Source organism: Zonotrichia leucophrys, chromosome 5, assembly GCF_028769735.1.
Source record: "Zonotrichia leucophrys gambelii isolate GWCS_2022_RI chromosome 5, RI_Zleu_2.0, whole genome shotgun sequence".
In the NCBI taxonomy this organism is placed as follows: domain Eukaryota; kingdom Metazoa; phylum Chordata; class Aves; order Passeriformes; family Passerellidae; genus Zonotrichia; species Zonotrichia leucophrys.
Genome location: NC_088175.1, coordinates 50,824,111 through 50,849,176, shown reverse-complemented (window position 1 = coordinate 50,849,176; position 25,066 = coordinate 50,824,111). Strand labels below are relative to the sequence as shown.

The following is a 25,066-nucleotide window of genomic DNA, read 5'->3' as shown; positions in this document are numbered from 1 at the left end:
ATGTCAATATATAATACAAAGCCATTTGTAAGGCAAAAAAGAAGGTGGATCAAGATAAGAGCAGGGATCTGAGAGGTACAATAAATACAAGGTAGGGTATGGTGAAAAATAGGCTGACCAGGTGCTTAAGGAGTTTAGATATTGCTGAGTCTTGATCTATGTGGTTTTGTTTTTTAATTTTGTAGGGTTACTAAGTTTAAAGCAGTTTTGCTAAAACATGAATGGATATGATCTACACTTTATGAAACTATTTTCTATACGTTTCACTGGGCTTATTTTACATCATTGCTGCTGCTTTAAAACTGGTATTACAGATGGTGTTGTCAGAGTCATCATAAATAAATAAAGGTGTGAAGTGTGTCTATGTGTGTGTAAGATGCCCTGCCAGGCAGGTTGCAAAGTGGGAGGTGAGAGAGTGGAGGACAGAAGGAGAAAGTAGAGGTACTTTGTTATACTTTGCTGCAGGCAATGCCTATTATTAATGTAGTTGCCTGTGAAATCTTCAGTAAAAGCTTTTGAAAATAATGTTCACATGTGGCTATATGTGTCTTTATCAGGTACAGCAACATAAATCCATTTTTCTGTTCTCTTCTCTTCTCTAAGAGCTCCTTGGACAGACAAAATAACCCAGCAGGAAATAAGACACCGTGCTAAAAAATTGTCTGCCTTCTACAGTTCTCCATCTGGAAAATAAATCAGGTAGAAAGAAAAACAGTAAATCAGGAGCAGTGGGGACTTAAAAAATGAAGTTGGTGTTAACTTAGTTAGAGGCTACTTCAGAATGAGAATGATTTATTTTTATTTTTATTTTTTTTAGCTCCCATCACCCCACTCCTCATCTGGAAAACAAAAAATTCAGAAGAAATGGGGAAAAAATACTGACACAGAGCTGGATGATCTTAGTGTGGGGATCATATAATCTGCTTTTTCAATTACATGGAACCTTTGAGTGTGTGTGTTGATGTAGGAATGAGTATTTTTCTTAGGTTTAGAAGCAGATCACTTTTTCAGTACTCCAGCTACTTGTGTTACTATTTTCAATCTGCCTGAGTCTTGTGGATGGGAGCTGGAGTTTCCTTCTGCACACTACGACTTGGATTCTCCTGCTGTAGTAGATAAGCAAATTCCAATTAGATTGGTAAAGATTTATTGATGTCTTTTTGTGGGGGGAGATTTGGGTTTCTGCTTGTTACAAGTACTTAAAGAAGGGTTGAAGATCAGACTTCATAGGCAAGGATGACTAAAGAGATTATTTGATTATTTTATTTTCCTTATGTACAGATGTAAATTTCTTTTTAGTAGTAAACTTCAATTCTTGTTTGTTCAAAAGGTAGTTGAACAGCTTGTCTTTACGGCTGTCATATTAACGAAGCCTGGGAGAAGCCTCTGTGTTCTTTTAGAGGAGAAGATGAAGCAAACTGGTGTTCCCTCAAGAGGGATTGGAAATGTCATCTGCGTCTCTGCAGTGCAGATTTAATCGAAATTGGTATTGCAGATTAGAAGCTGTTGCGGTTTGACACTGGCCAAACACCAGGCACCATGCTCACACACCCCTGCCACAGCTGGGCAGAGGAGAGAAAATTGAACAAAGGGTCCATGAGTTGTGATAAGGACCTGAAGAAAACACTCCAGGGGCAAAACAGGCTCCTCTTAGAGATACAAAGTAAATTTATTACTAACAAAATCAGAGCAGGATAATGAGAATTAAAATAAGCCCTTCAAAACAATTTTCCCCAACCCTTCCCTCCTTCCCACCAACAGCACAGGGAGACAGGAGGTGAGGTTTTGGTCAGTTCATCACCCAGCGTTTTCTTCTGCTTGCTCAGGGATAGAAGCTGTTTCCCTGTGAGACCATGGGGTCGCTCCCAGGAGAGACAGTTCTCCACAAACCTCACTTGACATGGTTCCAGTCTCACCAGCAGCAGTCCCAAAACTGCTGCGATGTGAATTCCCTGCAGGGGCACACAGCCCTCCAAAAACTGCTGTGGTGTGGGTCACTGCTCCATGGGGTGCATTCCTCCAAGGACAGGCTGCTCCAGCCTGGCAGCAGGGCCCCTTCTCCACGTAGTCTCCCATTGGATCACAGCCTCCTCTAGCACCCACCTGCTCTGGTGTGGGCACCTCTGCCATGGGCTGTGGGTGGATCTCTGCATCCCCATGGATCCCATGTGCTTGGGGTGGATCTCTGCATCTCCCGTGGATCCCATGGGCTGTGGATCTCTGCATCTCCCCTGAATCTCTGCATCCCCCTGTGGATCCCCACAGCCTGGGGGTGGATCTATGCATCCCCATGGATCCCACGGGCTGTGGGTGGATCTCTGCATCCCCTGCAGAACTCTTCCAAGAATTGTTCTTTCAGGCCTATCCTGTGAGTTTACATGTTTGAAAAATGTGGATGTACATATTATGTATAAGATGGATCTCTCTCAGCACAGATCTGTACGTGTATTTGTATTTAATAGTTCTGGAATTTTTTGGGGGTTTCTGTTGTTGTTGGGTTTTCTTTTGTTTTGCTTGGCTTAGTTTTGCTTTGTTTTGTTTGGGTTTTCTTTTTTGGTACATTAGCAACTGTTTTAGGACCACAGCTTAATCAGTTAGGTATTTTTAAACTCCTAACTGAAAAAGTTAGATTTTTATATGGCTTCAAATTTTGCACCCTAAGCAGCTAATTTTTTGGATATGCCAGTTCAGGGTTTGGCATATGGAAGATAGAGACTGGAAAGAAAAGGGTGGATTTGCTGTTAAATGGATGGTACTGAAATGAACAAATAATAGTATCCATTGTAAGCCCTCAATCCACTCCCTCAAGGAGGCTTTTGAAAGGGTTTACAATAGTTTTTGTACCTCTGGGTAGGACACATGGGAGAAATACCAACCAGATATTCTCAAGAGGTCAAAACAACTTTCCTGGCAAACTTTAGAAAGTCAGGAAGCTTTAGTAAAATATTTCGTACAACATCCAGTCAATGTAAAACACTTCTTAGAGCATTAACTTGGCCTATTTGACTTAGCAAATATCAAACTCAGTGTTATTTTACTCAAAGAGTTCCAAGAAGAGGGAATTAGAAGAAAAAGAAAGAGGGTGTAGGCACAGAGTTTGTGGTGATTTGGAGTGGGGCCCAGCCTCATCCCTAACTGGCTGCAGCTGTGCAGGACAGGTGAATGCTATTGAAGGTGAGGAGCCATGGAGTGCCCAGGGGTGCTGAGCAATCACACAGGGAGCAGAGGGTGCACAGGGGCAGGGCATCAACAGGAGGGCGTAAAAGGCTGGGCTGAGGGACAAAGATGAGCAGATACTTGCAGCCTTCTGGAGTGACATGAGGTTATTCTGCATTGACAGACACTGGAAGTCTTCTGAAGAGGTGTGGTGTTACTCTGTATGGGCGGGTGCCTGAAGCCTTCTGAAGAGATAAGGTGTTATTTTTATGGGTTGAAGCTTTCTGATACTGTATGGTGATATTTTGTGTATTGGGGCTGTCTCCACTGTGACTTCTGCTGTGATATATGCTGTGACAAGAGGGGAAGACAGAAAAGATACAGGAAAGCATGCATATAGTGGTATTCAGATAGGAACTCCAACATGAAGGTAGGGTCAAGAGAAATGCTTTGTCTTGAGTACCCCTTTGGCCTTCCTGTGCCTTTCCACCCGGGGGCACTTGAGGTAATTTGGCCACTGGGGAGCTGGGTTAGGGCAGAGTAGTGCATTGCCCCCTGCCCTGGAGCCTCTGTCCCTGCCTGACAGTGCTGCCAATCACAGGCACAGCAGTGGCATCCCCTGTCCCCCAACATGATCCGAAAATGTCTTTCCAGTTAACGTTTTCAGTCTCTGCCAATCCATGCAGCATCATGCTTTTCTATGTTTTCTTCTCATTAAGAAACCATAGCTTGTGAGGCAAGTGAAACAGTAACTGTGCTGGTTACTGGGAGACTCCCAGTAGAAGCAAAGAGCTTTGTTTCTTAATTTTGTGCCATGGCTTGCATTGTGAACAAAGTGAAGCCTATTCCAAGTCCAGGAAACTTAAATGGTTGTCAGGTGGTGCAAATGCTGTGTCAGAGCTGGAGAAGGGGTTTTTTTGTTCTGTTTTGATTTTTTTTTTCATGTAGAAATCCAGTGATTTCCAAAGCCCACTGGGCATGAGAACCTCTAATCTTTGCCATATAGCACTGTGTATGGGGTTGCTGTTGCCTTCTTTTCTGTAACAGCCCTACAAATTTGCTCTGCGAATGTGAATGAGCTAGGTAAGAATGTTTCACTTGAGTTCATACATAAAGATAATTCCATGTAAATGTGGTATAAAACAAAATCTACAAGAATACCTCTGCTTTAGATCTAGTCAGGGGAGGAAAAAAAGGCATTTCTTATGGAATGAATCATCTCAATGCAATATGTAAAAGATAGCAGAAGATACAGGAGTATCCAAACACAAAATATACTATGCAAAACTTATTGCCCACAACTAGGTTTAACAGGCTTGACTCATGTGTCTTAGTAAAGCTGCTTTAATAAAAATTTATGATCAGCTCAAGTTAACTGCATAACAACTATCTTATCTTTTCCCCCTTTTATGCTTTTGTTTCTCTCATTGTTGCACCTTAGTTTTGTACACTATATGCTTCAGGCTTCTGGAAGAACTTTTATTGGGATCTGATAAAACCTTAAAATTTGCTTTCATATTCATTAAGGACATATTCTGCTCAGACTATTTGAATGAAGGAAAAGACATGCTCGGTGGAAGGGCTGCCTGAAGGGGAATATTTGGCTAATATCCTCATAGTACTTTATTACATTTTGTTTATGATTAGGAGTTTTGATGTGGAATTCAGAACACTTGAGGACATTCTCAAGTTACACCACACCTCAGTGATATTTTGAATTTTCATAGCTTTCACCTCAATGTGAAGGTTTAATCGTCCGCCCCACAGGGATGCTGCCCTGTGCCTATGTCTCTTTAGTGGTTTGCAGAGAGTTTTGAAATCTGGAAAATTCGTCTTTTATTTAAATGTATGATTTAGCAGTCTGTTGTGACAATGAAAATAATATATTATGTGTGTGCAGGGAATGTGGAATAAGGTTTCAAATCATGGTTCAGTCTTAGGGATTGGCTACCTGAGTACTGTCTGAGCTTATTTTACTTTTCTATTAAAAATTTGATGGTGTTTTCTTTCAAAGAACTTAGCATGTTAAAAAGGGTTTACTGATTTTTCAAAGAGGTAAGGCAATGTATTTACACAGGGGGCTTGGAGGGGCATCATAACAATGGGAACATGTGTGAAATGCAATCTTGTGCATCTGGACATTTTTTCAATATAGCTGCACTAACTGTTGTTACAAAATACTGTGCAAGAAAACCTTGAAGGGATTGTCCAAAATTTTCTGGCAAATCATTTCATGCAAAGTTTTTTTCTTGCTAATGCTTTGGTAGACAGATTGCTCACACCAAAGCATATTTGAGAGATTTCTTGAGGGAGTGAAATAACATGGAAGAAAAGTATATGCGAGGAAAAATGAACTCTTCTTGAAATGCTATACACTGGAGTGCTGTATTCCATTATGTAAACCTGCATTTTCACAGCCCACTGGAGCCAACTAGCCAGGCAGCTGAATGGGTGGTTTGTCTTTGGCTTGTGTGCAGCTCAAGCATCCAGCCTGTCCTGCTGGTTGGTGCCAAGTGGAACAGGTTTTGCCTTGGGCCGTGCTTTGCTGTACTTGCCCTCAGCAGCACGCTGGGATGGTGAGTGCAGTTTGTCACTGCAGCAATTCCCCCCACCAGCACAGATTACCTGGGATTCTGATGGCAGTGAGCACCAATAAAACATCATTTAATTGAAGTGTTAGCTGTTTCCTAATTTGTACATAAAAATGCTCATGAAGTCACTACTGAGAACATGTTTGCCCTGTGGGTTACTTGTAGCCATGATATTTTCTGAAAAATCCTTTCCTTAGGATTTTTTCTCCTGAGAAGCTGAGAGGCCTCAGAAACAAAATGTAAACAATGGTTATCTGCTGCTGTGGAATGCAACAGGTGCATCTGTAATTGCTCTCATGTGGTTGTTTCTAATTAATGGCCAATCACAGTCAGCTGGCTCGGACACTCTGTCCGAGACACAAGCTTTTGTTATCATTCTTGCTTTTCTATTCTTAGCTAGCCTTCTGATGAAATCCTTTTTTCTATTCTTTTAGTATAGTTTTAATATGATATATAACATGATAAATCAAGCCTTCTGAAACATGGAGTCAGATCCTCGTCTCTTCCCTCATCCTTGGACCCCTGTGAACACCGTCACAGTTATTCTTACAAACATTTGGATTTAAGCAACATATAAAGAGTGTAAAATATTATATATAAGCTCTACAGGGTAATCTCATTTTGAGTAATCCAGGCAGAAAGTGTCCTTTGTGGCTGCCTGTGAGGATGCTGCATGCAGAGGTCAGCAGTGAGGGGGCTGACATGGCAAGAGTTACCTCCTGTCATAAAGTGCAAGGGTGCGCATTAAGTGCTTTTCCACATTTTTCCACACCTGTATTGGAATGTCTTCACCTAAGGCAAATTGTTTCCACATACATCTACACCAGGTTTATGCTGATTCAGCCAGAGAAGTTTAGTTAATAAATTTTAGAATATGTAGGGGAAAGGTAATACCTATCATATGTGGAAACAATTAATGTTTTAAGAGATGTGAGTCTGGAGTTACCTTACTGTTTTCTTATTAAAAATGACCTAGCAGTTAAGTTAAAAACATCCATCTTGTTGTAAATATTTTAATTAATTGTATTTATTAGGAGCTGAAATTTACTTCAGCCTTTCTTATTCTTTTACTTTTAACAGCACTGTTCATAAATGTGGTAAAAATTCCACAGATTAGATTTTTATTCCCCCCTCCCTGCTCCACAAGGGTGGATTTCCCTTCTTCCCTTTATGAGGAGTTTAGAACCAGATATTTTCCCCTTCTGCTTACCAAGGGATTAATAATGTAAAACTTGGCAAGGAAATTGCTGTCTGCGTACCAGAGTGAACATTGCTTGATGTAACCCAGATATAACATTTTCTTCTGCAAGCTGAAATTTTTGAAGCATAAGGAACATAGGAATGGTTTAGTGGCTTGTGCAAATAAAGAGAAAGCAACTTTAACTTGTAGGTATGAAGGAGAGAGTTTGCTCTGCTTTGGAAAGAACACTAAGGAAATAGGATTTAAAAATAGCTCCAGTCTGGGGGAAAGAAAAATACACTTAAAAGAATATGAAATTTCAGGGTGGAGGTTTTTTTTTGGTTGGTTCTTTTTGGTTGGTTGTTTTTGTTGTCTGGGTTTTTTTTTTTTTCTGAAACCTTCCAATTTTTTATTTATTCTGGACTGGCATGATTCAAATATTGATGACTGCCAGGTCTTTCTAAATGAACATGAAGCTGGCAGATTGGGACTGTGCAGGCACTAAAAGCACAGCAGTAGCAGCCATGATCTAGAAGGAGCTGCTGCATTCCTTGTTTATAAATACTTTTGAAAGAGGACCGGGGGGGCAGCTCTCCCCATTCTTTATATCAAAAGTTCTCAGTGTAAAGTGAGGTCAGAGCAGGAGCCTGAGTTTTGTCACCTTGTGTTTCTCTGAAAATGCAGTCCTAAAGTGGAACCCTTAGCTTCCTTCCTATGTTGTTCAAAAGAAACATGGTTTTGTAGCCACAAATGCTTCCTCAGATGGGGTATGCAAGAGGATTGCCTACTATAATATTTTTAATCTGAACTTTGGCATTTTTCCCTGTATATACTACATCTTCTTTCTGGGTTTTTTTTATTCACACCCTTTCTTGTCTATACAGCAATTAAGGATATGGTTATTTAAATTTGATGCAAGCAGCTCAGTCTCTGGTTTAGATATTGTTCATTTGTATAAGCCAATATCTGCAAAATATCTCTATCTGTCCTTATAGTGGGGTAAAAATGGCTCAGATCCTCAGCTTTGGATACGTACTGACTTTTGATTTTTTTGGTGCATTCGTTAAGATTCTCATGGCACCACTTCTAAAGCTTGTCCAGGTCCCTCTGAACAGCTTTCTGTCCTTCAGGTGTGTCACACAGTGCTGGAGTGGTGGATATAAACTACTGTACCCTGCACTTGTGATCTCCAGAGTCTGGTGTTAAATGTGTGTGTATATATGTATAATTGCTAAAAAACCTGAGTTGTGGTAAACAGTGGTCTGTTGCTGTAGGCAATTTTAACCATTTATAAGAAAAACTCTATATCTGAAAATGTCTTGAACAGGACATGAAGAGGAGATATTTTTTTATTAAGCTCTCCAGGCTGTTTCTAGAACTTATTTGAAATACTAGCCTTCGGTGGTTTGTTTTTTAAATTAAAGACATCAGTGTTGCTTTTGGAATTTTGCTAAACTTCCTCCAAATGCTATGTATAATTGCAAATTCAGCTAAGTGTTTTAACACATTCCCATGTATATTTTTAATACCATTTTAACCAGTGTTTCAGTTGGGCCCCACGTATTCTTCATGCAATTACTGTTCTTAAGCACCATGGAGTCATACATATTCTTGACCCATTTTCTCCTGACTATCCCTCACCAAAAGGGAGTGTTCCCCACTTAAGACAACACTGAGCTGAATGCTAATTTTTACATCCACAGCATGAAGGAGGAGCAAAGAAAACATTTATAGCAGCATGGGGGCATCTCAGTGTTAGAGGGAGTGCTCTTTGTGAAGCTAAACCTGCATCTGTCTTTGTGATGTGTTTAAAGTTTTCACAGAAGGGTATACCTGAAAAGTTAGGCAGAAAGGCTTTTTTTGCCCATATGCAACTGAAGCCATTACATCTCATCTTCTTTTGAGCAGAGTTCTTTCCTCCTGAACCGTTTGCCTCTGTTGAATATCACTGTTTTCTTTCTTCGGCACTTATGCTTGGTGCTTCATTTGTTCATTTTTGTTATTATTTGCAAGAGCAGCCTCCTAAACACACATTTTATCATCATCATAATAAAAAAAAATTATATACATTTCCACAACTTAAACCTGCTGCATTTAATGCTAATTTTTCATTCTTCCTTTGTTTAGGTTTTTGTTGGCATTTTGCATGCTCAGGCTTTTTTTGCAAGGATAACAATAAACGTGCTTTGCCCCCAGGGGAGGGGCTGCCTGAAAGTTATTTGGCAATAGCTGTGGATATCTGGCTCCAATTTAAAATCTCTTTTTCACACTTCAGTTATATTTCTTTAAACAATACAGCAGAAATGCAAGGATTTGTAGTCAGCTTTGATATGACGTTTGGCTGTTGCTGCCAAATTAATGTTGGTAGCCTTTGAATCATGTCAGTGATTGTGGCTATAACACAAACCTGCAAGATCTTCCATGGCAGGAAGAAAGAAAGGCATGCTGGCTAAAAGTCTTGTGTTATTTTGAAATGGCATTTTTGTGTAGCTATTTTTAATGTAATGAATAAAGAAACTTTTCAGTAGTGGTAAAGTTTTCAGCACCAACTATACTGAAATCAAGGGTAATGTCTTAGACTATTCATGCAAAGATCTGGTATCATGTTTTACCAAGACTGAGGTGTTTGTGTCATTAGAAAAGTAGCATATATAAATTTGCTTATAAATTTGAAAATTGGTCCTTGTTCATAATTACAACCATTCCTCAGGCATAAAACTCCACTTGCTCCTTCATACTGAAATGGCTTTACAGGCTGAGGTTTTTGATATAGTGATGCAGAGTTTGTGAATAATAACTAAAATAAATAAAAATTAATTTCATTTTCCTTTGGTAAATTATCTTCTATTACTTTTTCATGAGGTCGTGTACATACAAAAGGTATTTTAATGGAATGACAAATGTGGGGCTTCATCACACGTACCATGATAACTTTCCCAGCTTGTATCAGGCATTGAGGGTGATCAGAGCTTTACAGCTGTAGGTGTATGTGGAACAAAAACTTGCTTTTTGGGTGAATTCTTGTATCATTTGAAAGAAACCTAACTGGCATCAGAGCAGATGCTCATTTGTTCGCAAACATAAACACTTGATTATTTTCTCCTAGGAAAAAAAAAAGGTGTTTGTTAGGTCCTTCCTACCCAAGCATAGAAATGAGCTGAAAGGAAGGACACTGCAGACCAGTGGATGAATTCCTTTAGTGATTTAATGAGCTTTGAATTGGATCCTGTGGTAATCGAAATGCAAATAGCAGCACATCTTTTGAGACACTTACTGTTTGATAAAAAAGTTGCAGACTCCAGTTTAGTCTAAAACTTGGTTGGATAATTTGATCATTTTTTCAGATCTATATGTTAGGGTTTTTTGTAAAAGTCTGAGGTTTATATTAAATTTGCTGTGTCTATATTAGCAAGTAATATGATGCAACAGATGAGCAGACTGAGGCAGCCAGAGCAAAAGCCTCTAGACCTACATCATCACTAAAATGCAACCTAAAACGCAATGGGTACAACCACGACAGAATGCTGTGGATCCTCTTTACAAACACACGAAAAAGTGTTTATTTATTTCAGAAGCCCTTATATTGTCCCTTTTTTATTTGGTAGAGCACTCTTCACAAATAAAAGGTGCCAAATAAATTTATATTAATGTTTTATTATTTACAAAGAAACTGAGAATCTTGAAGTGGAGCCAAATTTCTTTTAGGTTGAAAGTTTCCAGTCTTGAGCCTTACATGAAACTGTCCTTATAACAAAAAGCATTGGTAATGAGAGAGGTATCCCCAGAACATACATGCATCCATTTGCTCTGTGCTCCCTTTTACTTGGAACAAAGGCAACAGAAAAGCAAACCAGGATTTTTTGAAGACTAACTGAAAACCTCTATTACTCTCCACTTCTTCATGCTTACTCTCACATTCACATTTCTTCTTAAAATCTCTGATACTGATACTTTTATGTAGATAGCATTTGCCTCCCCACTGAAAATTTTTTCCTTCTTTGCTTCAATCTGTTAAAAATTACCACCAATTACATCTCCCTTCTTGCTAGGCTCCCTACACGTGCCAACTGCTCCTTTACTAATATGTAAATTTAAACTTCTTATTTTCCTGCCAGCTTAATATGACTGGATTCTGCCCTTAAGACCTTCTGTAATTTTCTGGTTTTTGTCATTACCTTAAGTATAATATAAATACCCAAGCCAGCTCTTGACTTCCATTTTTTGGGGGCTGTAGCAGTTAGCTTTGGATGTAAGTGTTTGTTTGGCATGTAGAAGAGTTTAAGATGCTGTTTTATGGCATATTAGTTCCAAAGCATTGGCAAAATTGAGCATCATCACCTCCACATATCAGTGTTGTACAGAGTGGTACTGCAGTTCCTGAAAACACAGCATGCTCTATTTTTATTATTTGTAGTTTGCCATCCTTAGAGTCTTCCATGGTAGGGAAAGGACAGGCCTTTGTCTTCTTTTGAAGCCTTCACTTAAAAGCACTTTTTTCCCATGATAGCCTCAGACAGGAGGAGGAATGTTCTCTAAAGCCCAGCAGTTGCCCAAGAAGCTGCCACCACACAGCAGTAATGAGAGTTATTAAAGTTCAGAACATCAGAAGTGAGTGCTTCCAGTTGCAGAATATGACAGTCCTGGCTCATTGCCACCAGCCTGTGCTCAAGCTGTTTCCATTTTTGCTAACCAGCAAAAGAATAACAGGATGTTTATTCCTCTTTTTTTTCTTTTTGTTTTTACTTTTTTTTAGCAAGTCCTATAGGGCTGCATTGAGATTAAGTGCATCATTTTACTTTTTATTCTATAGTTTGCAGGAAAGGGATCTGGTAATAAAAGATGGGAAGGAAGAAAGGACTGAGCAGTTCAGTGTTCACATGGATTAAAGGTTTACTTTGGCAAAGCTCACAAGCACAACATGTACTTGCATCACAGGTGTTTTCCCAAAGCATCTCAGCTGCCTAGACAAGATGTCATGGCAGCAACTCGTGTGTGCTCTTTACTGCTGGAGCAGGGCAAACATTTTGCTTAACCACAGAACAGCTCATGGAAAAAAACCCAAATAAACTCATGATGCTGTACTCTCAATTGTTCTCAATTACGTAAGTGATTCTTGGGGCCAGGGTTATTCAGATTTAGGCTGTCAGACTTCATTCTGTCACCACAGAAAATGTAATCCTACAGCTCAAGGCAGAGAGAGGAGATCCACAGTGGGCTCTGAGCTTTGAGCAGATTGCTTTTCCCTTGCAGGATGGTGGCGACGCTCCTGCCTCTCTTGTCTTTTTCAGATAGATCTGCTGGTAGCATGGCCTTCTGGGCAGGGTACTTTTTTTGGCCTGCTCTTGGAAAGCACTCATATGGTCTGGGTCTGGCTGACCCCTGCAATAGCAATCATAAATAGAAAGATTAGTCAACAATGGGTAAAAGTGAGTACAGTGTGGTAACTGTCTGTCATGCACAAAATCCTTGAATGCAAATTTGTATGGAAATTTGAATTATCCTGGGAATACTATCTATAATCCCTAAAATAATTATAAATGTACTGAGGTAGTGGAATGTAATGAAGTCTCTATATTTTAACTGAAACCAGCACTTTTTAATATGTTTCTTGCTCTGGAACCTGGAATCAGAGCCACTCTTCTCTGCTGTTGAATTGAGCTATTGGTAGATACCTGACACATTAATGATTTTTTTTCTGCATCTATTCCAGAAATTACACCTCTCAACAGTACATGCTTCTGTGAGGAGCATGAGAGTTTTGTTTCTGCATGAGAGTTTCTTCTATGAGAGTTTTGTTTGATTAGTGTTGGTGAACTGGTTTAGTGATGCTGGTACAGTTTCTCAATTATTTGCAACTTGTAATCTAATGTAATCTAAAGCAGTCCTGCATGAGTGGTGAGACAGCTATTTTCTGTGAAATTTTCACTGCTTTCCTAATTTAATTAATAGGAGTTTCCTGACAAGTGAGAGATAGTTTGGGACATAACCTTTTATGAAACAATGCAGGAAGTCACAAAAATGGCTAATAACCAAGACTGAGAGAGAGAATGTTTTTTGTAGAAAGTCAGTATTAATATTTTAAAGAGTTTGGAACATTTGTATGTGTTTTTGTTATGTTGTGATCCCCAAAGAGTATATTAGGCAATGGGAAATTAATTACTATCACCATCCTTACTCTTTAGGATATGTTTGTGTACAACAAACTTACCCAAACCCTATAGAGAGCAACTTTAACCCACACAGTCATAGCAATTTGGACATGGAGTGGTGGGAAGTTGCTTGTATTTGATGAGAGGTTCAGTTTGCCCCACAGAATTCCATTCTTGTAGAATACAAACTCTTCCAGCAGCTGTGTGTCCCATCCTGTACTAGGTCACAGAGACCTTCGTCAGAGATGTACTCAGGGATCTCTCAGCACAGGGGAGCTGGGATGAATCTAGTCAAGTAACACCATCAGATCTTGATCATGCTCTGTGGTTGCTGTAAAATGTAAATGGAAGTTTGACTTGTTTGCCTTTATGAACTTAGAAATTTGTATAATTAATTAGGCCTTTAAACTGCAAAGATATGTGAAATTTTACCCTGTGAAGTTGCCCTACTGCCTTCAGAAAATTATTGTCATTAGAAAAGATGATAGAAGTGCACATAGTTGTGTTATTAGAAACTTCTGTCCTTAATGAATAATGTATGGCAGCCCTGTAGCGGTGTAAAATTTCATGTTGTGACATGTTCAGTGCATTACAGATAACATATCATTTCAGTGTCAAGGGAAAACAGTGATTTGATATTAGTTTCAGCCCTTTAAATTCTGACTAGCAACTTAAGGAAATGAAATTTTCTAAGAATGTAAGAATAAATGAGAGACTGGAAATTTCTTCACTTACATGTTGCAGTAATGCAGTAATGTTTTGTATGTTTGTGGGGAATTACAGCTTTGTGCCATAGCGCCTTTATTTGAGCAGCAATTCAACAACAGTGTTCAAAGTGCTGTTTGTGCAAGATGAGTTTGAAGAAGGGTAGATTAAAAAAAAAGGGATTTGTAGGGCTGACCAGGCAGTACAACTTTGCCTTGAAATTTGAAGATAAAAAGAAAGGAGGACATATAAGCACATTCCACTTTTCAGTGACAAAAGCTCCTGTGGCAGGAAACTGAATTTAATTCTCCTGCAACATAATGGAGTGTCAGTCAGCCACCTAGCTAATAGGAGGGCAAGGCAGCTGTGGGAGCTCTTCTCATAAGACATGAAGCAAGTGAAGAGCTGGCAGTGGAAGGACTATGGTCAGCCATCAGCTTATCTGCTGCTGAGGAAATATCCTCTGTGCTTTGGCATCTTGCCCTGAGGTTGCTGGCCAAATGTGAGATGATTTCCCATTAGGATGAGGCTGCCTGCCAGATGGATAAGCCCCTACAAACTGAGCTCAGACTTTCTGACGTCTCCCACTTCTGCTTTCACATATCTAAGAGCTGTGGCTGGGACCTTGTCAGAGGATCCATTAATGGGAAGGGAACATAGATAGTGTAACTGGTACTCTGGGAGAAACGTGCGGTGTCTGAATGTCCACTTGGACTCCTGCACAGGATTGCAACACAGGTCATGCAGTATCTGCAAGGCCTTCTGTACTTTTGGGGACTTGATCCCAAATGAATTGCTGTCTAATCTGCAAGAGTATTGAAGCCCTGAAGTATTGTTCTGAAGCCTGGAAGTATTGTATTGAAGTCTTGCCTATCCTACTCAATAAAGGAACAATAACTTATTCTTAAGGAGTGTTAATACAGTGTCATGCATGCACATACATGTGTATAAACATGTACATGCATATGGAATTTGGGGGATTGCTTTAGGTTTCCCAAGTGTTTGTTCATCTCAGCTTTGAAAGCAAGTAGAAGGTGAAAATAAAATCCATCTCCTTCCCTTCTAAAGAAAGTACTTTGTAATCACACACATAAAGACACCTTTTATTTTTTAAAGCTATATCCTGTTTGAAATGGGCATGAAAACCACCTGCAAAATACTAATCTTCTCTTTCCAGGAGAAGAGTTGACACTTCTGGGATTTCAGCCTGTGATCAGGCTATTATAAACCTGAGGCTTAAATTGCAAAGCCACTAGTATGCTTTGATCTGCTGTGAAGCTGTACCATCCTGATGGATGACTAGTAGCTTGCAATGAGGTACAAAAATATGATACCATTTTTTCTAACATCAGGTGGCATCCCCTCTACGTTATTGTATGAAATACAACAGAAGTACCCCAGAGGTTCTCACTTCTGGTGTCCTTCTATCTTGAGAGAAAGGAGGGGCAGATTTGAGGAGCTGGGCTGTTGAGGAGGAGTTGTTCTCCCCTCCCTTGGAAAGGGCTGGAGAGGGGACAGTCTTGTCCACGAGGCCAGGGCTGACCTCACTTGTGTGACAGCTCTGAGGCTGTCACTGTTTTCTTACAGATGCTCCTGCCTCTTCTGGCACTGGTCTGTCCACTGAGGGACAACAGGTTGAGACCAGGATTAAAGCCCCATCCCTTTGCTTCTGGCTGATTGGATCACTGGCACTCTCAGTGCAATTTAACCACTTTGGTGCTTGAGACTCAGTTTTATCTTGAGCTGCAAGTTTTCACAGTTTGTGTGCAATTAACTTGTTTGAGAACAAGAATTCCCAAGTGAAACTAATTTTAACAGAAAGTACATTTGGAGTGGGCATTGTGATTTCTATGCATCCAGGCTCTGAGGCTGTTCCATCGGCATGAGTGATAAATCCTTTCTAAAGGCTAACAAAAATTCAAGGCTCTGTGGGCCACACACAAAAATATGATCTCACATTTTCTGAAGTAGAGTCTTTGTTCATTTTACTTCAGTGGTTGTATCTTACAAGTTTGTAGAATAACCAAAAACTTCCTTATTTCTGGAAACTGTTTCCAAGTTTGGAGGCAGGTCAAGAAAGGAAGGAATTCCATTTTCTGTGACATCCAAAGATATCTGGAAGTCTGTGTTTATATGAATATCTGTTGTCTCTCTAAATACAATTTTTATCTTTTCTATCAAAAAAATTGTAAGTCCAGAATGGTACCTTGGTAAGACCCCAGGGAGGACTTAACAGTAAAAGAGGATCTGTGGAAAAGAGAAATTTGCTAATAGTGCAGCCCTTGTGTTTAGCTGGTGCTGCACCAAGAGGGAAGAAATCTCCTTCTGTCTCTGAGCGCAGCCCGTGGGACAAGCTGTGGGGCCACAGGGAGACTGCCTTCCTCTTGCGCCAAAGGAATATATATCATTGAAGCAAAGGAAAAGAAAGAATCCTCTTGTTTCAAACTACCTGCACTGGCCCAAAAGAGGAAGGTTTTATGGCTTGCCAAGAGGTATAAACTTTCACCTGAATAGGGAAATTGCATGGATCTCTCTAGTAAGGGAGAAGTTGCTGGAGGGTGGTTGGCTGCAGTAGAGGAAGAACTCTGTTCCTGCATGCCACACAGCAGTACAGTGGGGTTTATCACTTGAAATAATCTGTACTACAAGCTTTTGTCTTGAGATTTCAAAAAGGGTCCCTACTAATGTAACCACATTGAACTAATCTGTGTTATGTTATCTTGAGCTGTGGCTGAATCTGACCCCAGTGTGTTTTGTTTCCAAGTAGGAAAGGCTAGGAATGACTAAGTACACAAGAATTCTTGTGAGTTATATTTAAAATCAAAGATTCTGCTTCTACATAGCAACTTACATGCCTTGTTTTGCAGACATATGGCTCATCCTTCATGTGTCGTATCATGAAAAACATGGCTTGTAATTCTGCTGTGAAGCAATATGTTTGTGACTATAAATAAAAATTATATAATTTCTGGTTTTTAATAAAGTAATTGTGAGCTATCAGAATATTTTCCATTTAGGGATGGCTACAGGATGATGTTTTGCATTATATATATGCATATATATGTATAACTGTGTATGTGGACATGTACATATATATAAGTACATAGCATTCTCAGACATCAAGATGCAGGTGGCTCTTTCTGAATCCCAAGAGCAGAATGTGTGTCTTGAAAAGCAGATTTGAGGAGGAGATGACTGGTACTGTTATGTTTGCCCTGTTTGCCCAATTATCCCATCAAAAAAACCAAACAATATTTAAGGTAGCAACAATTTTAATTGAATAGTTTAGAAAATATATAAATAAGGGATAATTTGGTTCAAATAATAGCGCATAAGCAAAAACAACTGCAGGGTACGGAGGGCAGGGTTCTTGACCCTTGCCACTTCACGTACAAGCTTGCCAAGTGAAAGTCACCCCTTATATGCCATGTGTGAATGCCATCTCCTCCCATTTTCGGTTCGTCACTTTTCTGTCTCCGCCTTCATTTCCACCTTTACCACGCATGCGCCACCACTCGGTTTGGTGGTCGCACAAGTCTTTGGGGGTCGTCACTGATGAAGGCCCTGTAGTCTTCTTCGTTGTCCTTTAATTCACCTTTGGGTTACACATGTGCACCAAGCCAGTACAATGTAAGCCAAAACTAACATATCACTGCATCTACATATCAAAGCAATAAGTCCCTTATAATTAGCATTTTCTTGGACCCAACCAGGATCTTGGTCATTTTTAGCAACTGTATCTTCAGCTTCTTTCCTGTGGTCCTTGAGAACATCTGCTGGGAAGGGGAGGGTGGGTGGAGCCCCTCCTTTTCCTCTCTTCTTTGGCATTACAACTTTTAACTATTAACTATTTTTTTATTCTCAAATATTAATTACTGTATCAATATTGATTACTGTTTCAATTTTATCAGCACGAATCATACCTATTTATCACAGTACCTAGGCTTTGTAAGGCTGGAAAACTGCACCAGCAGTACAATAGGTTGGAAAAGAAATATCCATAAGGAACAAGTTCTTTAAACCATGGCAGAAGCTCTGTAGCCTTCTTAGTGACATGGATTTTCCACATGCCACCCTGAAGCTGAAATGAGGATGTCTAATGAAACTAATCCTGTTTTCCTGGAAAAGCCTGTTCCAGGACCACTCAGTGCTGCTGATACTGGTGACAGAAGAACATGAAATAGGAAATAGCTGTTTGAGAGCTTAATGAAGTCTCACATGCTGCAGAAGGGCTGCTTTGGAGGCTGTTATGACCCACTGGAATGGGGCATGATCTTTGTTCTAGGTCCTTCTCATGCTGAACATATTATGATATTATGTGTCAAAGAACTCTGCTTCTATTATATATCTGCTTTAGATTCAGCAACCAGACCACTATTTAGACACATAAGGCATTAGTTATCAACCCCTTAAGTTTTAACACTTCTTAAAAGCAGTGGCTAATACACCCTTACTTTTTACATTACATTTTAATAAGCTCTGAAATCCCACAATTCAAAGTTGCTGGCTAAGAGGCCACACTACAGCACTTCTCAAAGGTGCTGGCATAAGCCACAACACTGCTTTTCAAAGGTACTGGAACAAACCCAACACACTTCCACAAGCTCCTCTAGCAACAAACTTCAGGATGGAGTCTGGGGTAGGATATGATAGCTGTTCTTTCCACAGGCAAAGCAAGGAAGGATAGAAATAAAGACAGAAGAGAGAGAAAGAGAACAATGAATATCACCAGTCATTAGATACTACATTGGTCCTGCCACATGGATGGTCCAGAGCTGGGGTAAGAGTCAAAGAGAAAGGGAAGAAAAAGAGCACAAGGGGGCCTGATCCACTTCCTTTTACAGTTACCTTGGTGTATACCTCTGATGCAAACTAGATTTTTCCTGCTGTTTGTTTGCCCGCGTGCAGACAGCCCCTTTGAGCCTTTCTCCAGGAAGCAAGTAGAGGGACAGTGGACTGAGCAGGACTCCCAAGGAGTGGAGCAGGATGTTGATTCAGAACAAGTCTGCACCCCTCCCTGGGACCCTCTTTTGCAATTACACCTTTCCTGTCCTAACAGAACATTTGTGACAAAGCATGTTTGTGTCTGGTCCTTCACGGAGGCTGAAAGGATGGTAAGACACAGTGAGCAAAAAAGGGTTAATAGGGCTCAGAGCTCCTGAGCCTGTCAAAAGACAGCAGAAATCTCACAGGAAAGGTATCTGCTATATCTCAGCATCCTGAGCCACTCAAGAAACCCCAGAGGAGCTTCACTGATTTGGCAAAAAGGGTTGATAAAATGCAGCAAGGCACATTAGGATTGGAATGCAGTGCTTGGCTCTGGAGATGGGGAAAGGAGTCACAGTAAATATATTTTCAGACACACATTGCCTTTCTCTCTCTTTGTCTAATGATTCAAGCAGTCACTACCCTGGAAGTGGAACATGATCTCAGCATCATGTAAGTTACCTTTCTGCTTTTCTTTTGGGTGAAACATCAAATAGAAATTGGTTCTGCTGCTCGAGTAACAAAAAGTGTTGCAGCCCATGAAAATGAGCTTCAAAGTGAGCTACTGATTCTGGTACTGTGGGAGTTACAGGAGGATCCTAAAAAGGTAGGCACCAACAGGACCTAAATTCTGTTTCCAAGGGTCACAACTCAGAGAATTAAATGCAATATGTCCCTCTGAATGAACTACTGAAAAACATGTCAAGACCAAGCTCTAAGGCTGAATTTGATGTCCTTTTCAACCATATTTTAGATAAAATTCTTTGTGTATTTTGGTCATCAAACATTGTCTCCACACTGTTTAAGTGGGCCCAAGGTGAAATCAAGGCACACAAAATCTCAGACTAAAGCAAATCCAGTGGTAGTAGTTCTGTTACTTTTTAAAAAGTCAATCAGTTTAATACTTTTTCTCCAAAATGGGCAAAATATACAGGTGAAATGACATTAGAGTTTAGACTTGCATTATCATTCATATTTTATTTTAAAATCAATTTTTAAAGAATCTTTTAAATCTGTGTGGTTTGGGCAATACATTTAAAACTATCTATGCAGAATTGCTTGAAACAAATTGCTATCTGACATTCCATATATTCAGGTTCAATTAAATTGTTTCAACAGCCATTGCAAGAAATCAAAAGGAAGCTAAGAAATGGAAAAGAATTCTTCTTCTAACACTGAGAAATAGCTTGACAAATAACATTTCATTGCAAATTTAAAATACCAACAAAAGCATAAAACCAGAACAATAAAAAGAAAGATTATTTTGTTATAATTTCAGTGGATAGTTTTTAACAAATTTGTGATTGGTTCCTGTCAGTTTGTAGTAAGAAGTGAGCTGGTATTAGAACCATGGCTTGAGTGATCAAACAAGGACTGGAAAACTTCTTTGGCAGAGATCCATCTACACAGGAACTTGGCCTGCATGCAGAGAAAATACACTGCAGATGTATAAATTACACAGGCTGGAATAGTGCTGGTCAAAACCATCCATACTGGAGCCATGTGGGAAAGAAGGTCTAGACACCATAGATTACTTTGCTTCAACTAAAATCATGCAAACTAGAAATTAGCTAAAACTACATTTGCACAAATACACATAGAGAAGTTTCTAACCAGCTGTGTTAACTAGATGTTCAAGCAGAACAAGAGAAGAAATTCAGCCAGTTGAATTCATTGGTAAAGCTTGCATACAATTTTAGTTATAGTTACATAGTTTTTTAAACAACCAATTAAGTAAGCTTACCAGAGAGGCAAAATCAGTCCACATTTTATTACAGAAAGTAACTTGCAGCCAAAGGTTAATTGTTGCAGTCCTACATTTTCATTGCTGCAAACAAACTTTATCAAAAGAGAATCCAGATTCCTAATTATCAGCACACATGGCCAAATCAAAACAATGTAATTATTTGATAATTTTAACCAAGGACAGGGATTTTTTTCCTGAGGAGAAAAAATCAGAGTAGAAAAGGAGCAATGCAGGATTGTTCAATCATTCTTGGCAAAGATAAGGAACTCTGTCTTGTGCTAATATTCTTTTGGGAAGGCACGAGAAATTGGGGGACTGCTATTGATATGGGTTTATGTAATATATAATGCTGTATTACATATAAATTCCTAATATATTATCACTTTATTTCTGAGATTTGGATTTAACTTCTCTAGCTGCGTCCCTTTTGGTGATTGTGGATAGAGTCTGGCCACTGCAGATAGTCAGGACACAAGTGCTTTTTGGACCTACGTGCTCAGTCCCAAGCAGAGTAGAGATTCCAAAGGTCTAAAGATATTGCCAAGGAAAAAACTGCTCAGGTGATGACATGGACAAGAGAGTGAGCACTACTAAATCTTCTCAAAACTCCTGCAAGGTCTTTCTGTGGTCTGTGTTCACCCAGAAAAACACTTACCTGGGCAGTCAGAAGCTGGCTTGTGTTTGAATATTGTCAGAGAACTTTTTATGGACAGTGAGGCTGAAGCAGCTTGGTCAGCTGCCAGTGTGCAACTGCTGTAGATGGGAGTTGTGCCAGCTTTAGCTGCATTACAAAATAGCTATTTAGGAAGTTTACAACTTCTCCATGTCCCATCTGTGTGCTTCCTTCTAGGTCAAGCCATCTCCTACCCTCAGCATGCAGGCATGACAAAGAATACGTGTGTGACACTCAGAGATTCCTTCAGGGTCTCACCTCTTGCCACCAGTGGTGATGCTGCTTACTGCTGCTTCTCATCTTCTCTAAGCCTCCCTTGTCACTTCGTTCTTTCCCAGGCAGCACTTTTTGTGTGTCAATTCAATTATTTCGACAGCCATTGTGTGCCGTCCCCAGCTGAGCCCCCCAAGCTATCCCTGCAAGCCCTTTCTGCTCTGGGACCTGTCACCCAGCAAGGGATTCACAGCCAACTACTCAGCTGCAGCATCTTCTGAATACATAAAAGATCTTCTGTGATATCTTTGTAATCACACTCTTCACGCCTTTCAGAAGCTTTGACTGTAAAATACAGTGGAGCAGGTATTTGCTTTTTGGCCATTTTCCAGCTAAACTGCCTTCCACAAATAGAAATATAACTGTTTACTTGTCTACATGACTTTTTAATTGAGAAGTTTTACTAACCTCCATAACGGATGTACCAAATAAATTTTGACCTAAAGTTTGGGAAGAACTACAGTAATGCCTGTTTTGAGTGGACAATGAATATGCAAGGGGAAAAAAGATGGAAGTAGGTATGTATATATAAGGCATGGCATGGTCTTTCAGAAGGCATCAGAGAAACATTCCTTCAGCATTTCCCTATATTTAAAAACCAAAAACCCCACCTACAACAGGATTTTTCTGAAAAGGAGTGACTTATCTCTCTATACTGTTACTGAAAGTAAGAACTGGCATCAGTTAAATTGGACATTGTATATATGTGGTATAGATACCTCAGCTGTGATAATGTATGCTGAGGCTGAGGTTTTCCTGAAAAGTTGGCCAAGAAACAAAGTACACTTAAGGAATACGGATAGTGTTTTACTAGGGAAATGCCTAAAATAGTGTGAATCTTTAGTGTAGAATCCTTAAATGAGATGTTTGTTCAACTGGAAATGAAACATTCATGTGAAGGTTTTTTACAGAAGATGCTGACTGTTTTCAGTTGAAGACTGAAGCCAGTTGACGTCTGAGAACCTAACTTACACAGTATTTTGAAGTGCTCAGTGCAAGAAATCTTAGAGCTGGTTTTATAAGTGAGTGAATTTTCAAGATTAAGTTCAGGTCTCCAAGTCAAGCAGCTGGAAAATAAAAAGGACACAACTGGCAGATACCCTTTTCTGGTTGGTTTTCCAGCCAGCTGTAACGTACCTCCCCTTCCAGTCCCCTCCTGCCCCTCCTGGGTGTGCCAGTCCATGTGGCACTATGCCACCCAGTAGTGTCACAGCATTCAGCCATTTTAACCACCACCATTCATCCCTTGTCTATAGGAATGAATGGCAGTGGTTAAAATTGCTGAATGGCTTTAGTCTATATCAGAATGGCTTTAGTCTATATCAGAAAATCATCAATGTACTTTAAAGTTTTAAAGACATATATCAGTCTAGCTAAGTGAGTCAATAAAGATCTAGCTCCCCACTGTTTTTTCCATGTGCCCTGGGATGGCTGCTTTCCTGATGAGCAGCCACTGTGTGTCTTCCTGAGTTGTTGAATTGTGCTGGTTGGTTCCTGGGCTTTTCTCTACTCATGCAAATGAATTCAGCAAACACTCGGCCTCAGTGTCCATCCCTGAGCCCTTTTGCTCACAGAAAGCAGCACCATGTTCTGAGGGTCAGCCACTGCACACAATTACTTCCATGATTTGCTCAAACCTAATTTCTGAGTTCTATCAGTCCTTGGCCTGCGGTGATTTACTGGGAGGATATTTAAGAACTCTTTTTCTTTGATGGCTCATTTCCCTCCATTTTATGTCTATTTCCTGTATGTATGTGGACATATATAGTCATTTAGCCTAAATCGTTCTCATATGTTCCTATGAGCTCATAGTGCATTTATAGAAAGTAACTATATTGCTTCTCAGGCTTTATTTTCATAGCTTTAATGCAATGTCTTCCAGTCTGTGTCATAAGACAGATATTTCTTGCTTTGTGGTGACTTTTTTTTAAAATTTGAAATTATCTTGTTCAAACATGAAATTTCTGCTAGCACCCTGCAAAGTACATTAGTCCAACTAATACAATCACACTAATACTTATTTATTTCTATCCCAAATATCTTGGTTGAAATAGAATGGACTCCTTTCAGGTTCTTCCACAGCTGTAATAGAGTGATTTAGTTATCCTGTGATCAATTAATATCCAAAGATTTGTCTCCTCTTCTGCCTTTAATTTGTTAGTTCCAAACTCAAGACAGAAGTTCTTGCTCTTAGTTCCAGAGCACATATTTTTGCCAAATTTTATCCTGATTCTGCTTGCAAGTTGTAAATTCTTCTTTATCCTCCTTATATTAATTATATAAGGAGGATAAAGAAGAGGCCTTCTTGTTTTAGGGCACCATCATATTTAGTTAGTATCCTCTGGCTCTCTGTGGCAAAATCACATATGAAAATATTAAATAATGTTGGTTCCAAGAACAGCTCTGTAAGAACTCAATAAACTATCTTGTTGAAGATGGGTATTTGTATTTTACTACAATAGAAGCACCTGGTGTTCCACCTTAGCAACACTTAAGCATTTCTGGAAGGAGAGGACTTATCTTGGATTATATAATGCTTGCTGATTACTTTACAAGTAAGACTTTTCCCTTAAAATCATTCATAAGTATTTTCTTACAATAACAAATTACAAAATCATAGTGTGGGGGGTTTGAGCAATTTGACTCTTTTGGAACCATAAAGCAAGATTGACATCAGTCATTAAGAAAAACATTATTTGTAGTGGAAATCTGCCATTCTTGTTAGTTTAGATCCTGCATTTTTCCAGCTCTGTTTAGTGCATGCAAGGGGCTTGTCACAATCATTAAAAATTCACTCTTGATAATTTCATTTGGTTTGAATTTCTGGATTTAAGTCAGTTGAAATGTTTAACTTAGCTTAAAATATAAGGAGGAGGAATTAATGAGAATTTAATCTGCTTTCTGGACAATGAAAGTGTGTTCTTTTTCCCCTTTTCATACTGAACTAAAATGCACAGTAAAAGGAAACAGTTTTAACATGTCTTTCTTCACACAGTTTTAAGTTAGCAGTCACCTAACTTATTAGGTGTCACATAAATGAATTTTGTAATAACTGAACTGCATCATCTTACAAGAGAGTGGGAGCAGATGATGCTAATCAATGATGTATATTTGGTCTTTATAGACAATTAATAAATCACAAGAAAATAAGGGATTCTCTTCAGTTTATATCAGAAAATCATCAATGTACTTTAAAATATTAAAGACATTTGTCACTCTAGATAAGTGAGTCACTAAAGACCTAGCTCAAAACTGAATTATTATGCCTACCATTGAAGAAAATAGTAATATGTGAGCTACATATTTTGGCTTTTTCTAAAGGATGAATTCTTCTTAGCAATCGTTTTTGTTACAATTCACTATATTCACTATTTAAATCTTGGCTATTATTTTGTTTTATGGGAAGTCACTATAATGTTTGCATGAACTGTGTCATGTAAATTCAAAGATCTTGTCATGTGAAAGAGATTTTCTCAAACCCTTTGTGTTTGATTAGTCTGTCAGTGCCTTGGGTCAGCTGAGACCCTTGTGCACAACCAAACCTGTTAGACTCCAGTTTTGGGGGCCCTTCACTAAAATGTCTGGGGAGTCGGACGGCAGTTCAGG

At 39.4% G+C, this 25,066-nt stretch overlaps 1 long non-coding RNA gene across 1 annotated transcript; it reads left to right on the top strand.

Annotated features, from left to right (window-relative positions):
- The first annotated feature begins 3,244 nt into the window (after window positions 1–3,244).
- LOC135448816 (uncharacterized) lies at window positions 3,245–21,863 on the top strand. Its single transcript, XR_010440588.1, has 3 exons — window positions 3,245–3,362; window positions 19,265–19,374; window positions 21,365–21,863. It is a non-coding gene; the product is annotated as an uncharacterized LOC135448816 (long non-coding RNA).
- The last annotated feature ends 3,203 nt before the right edge of the window (window positions 21,864–25,066 follow it).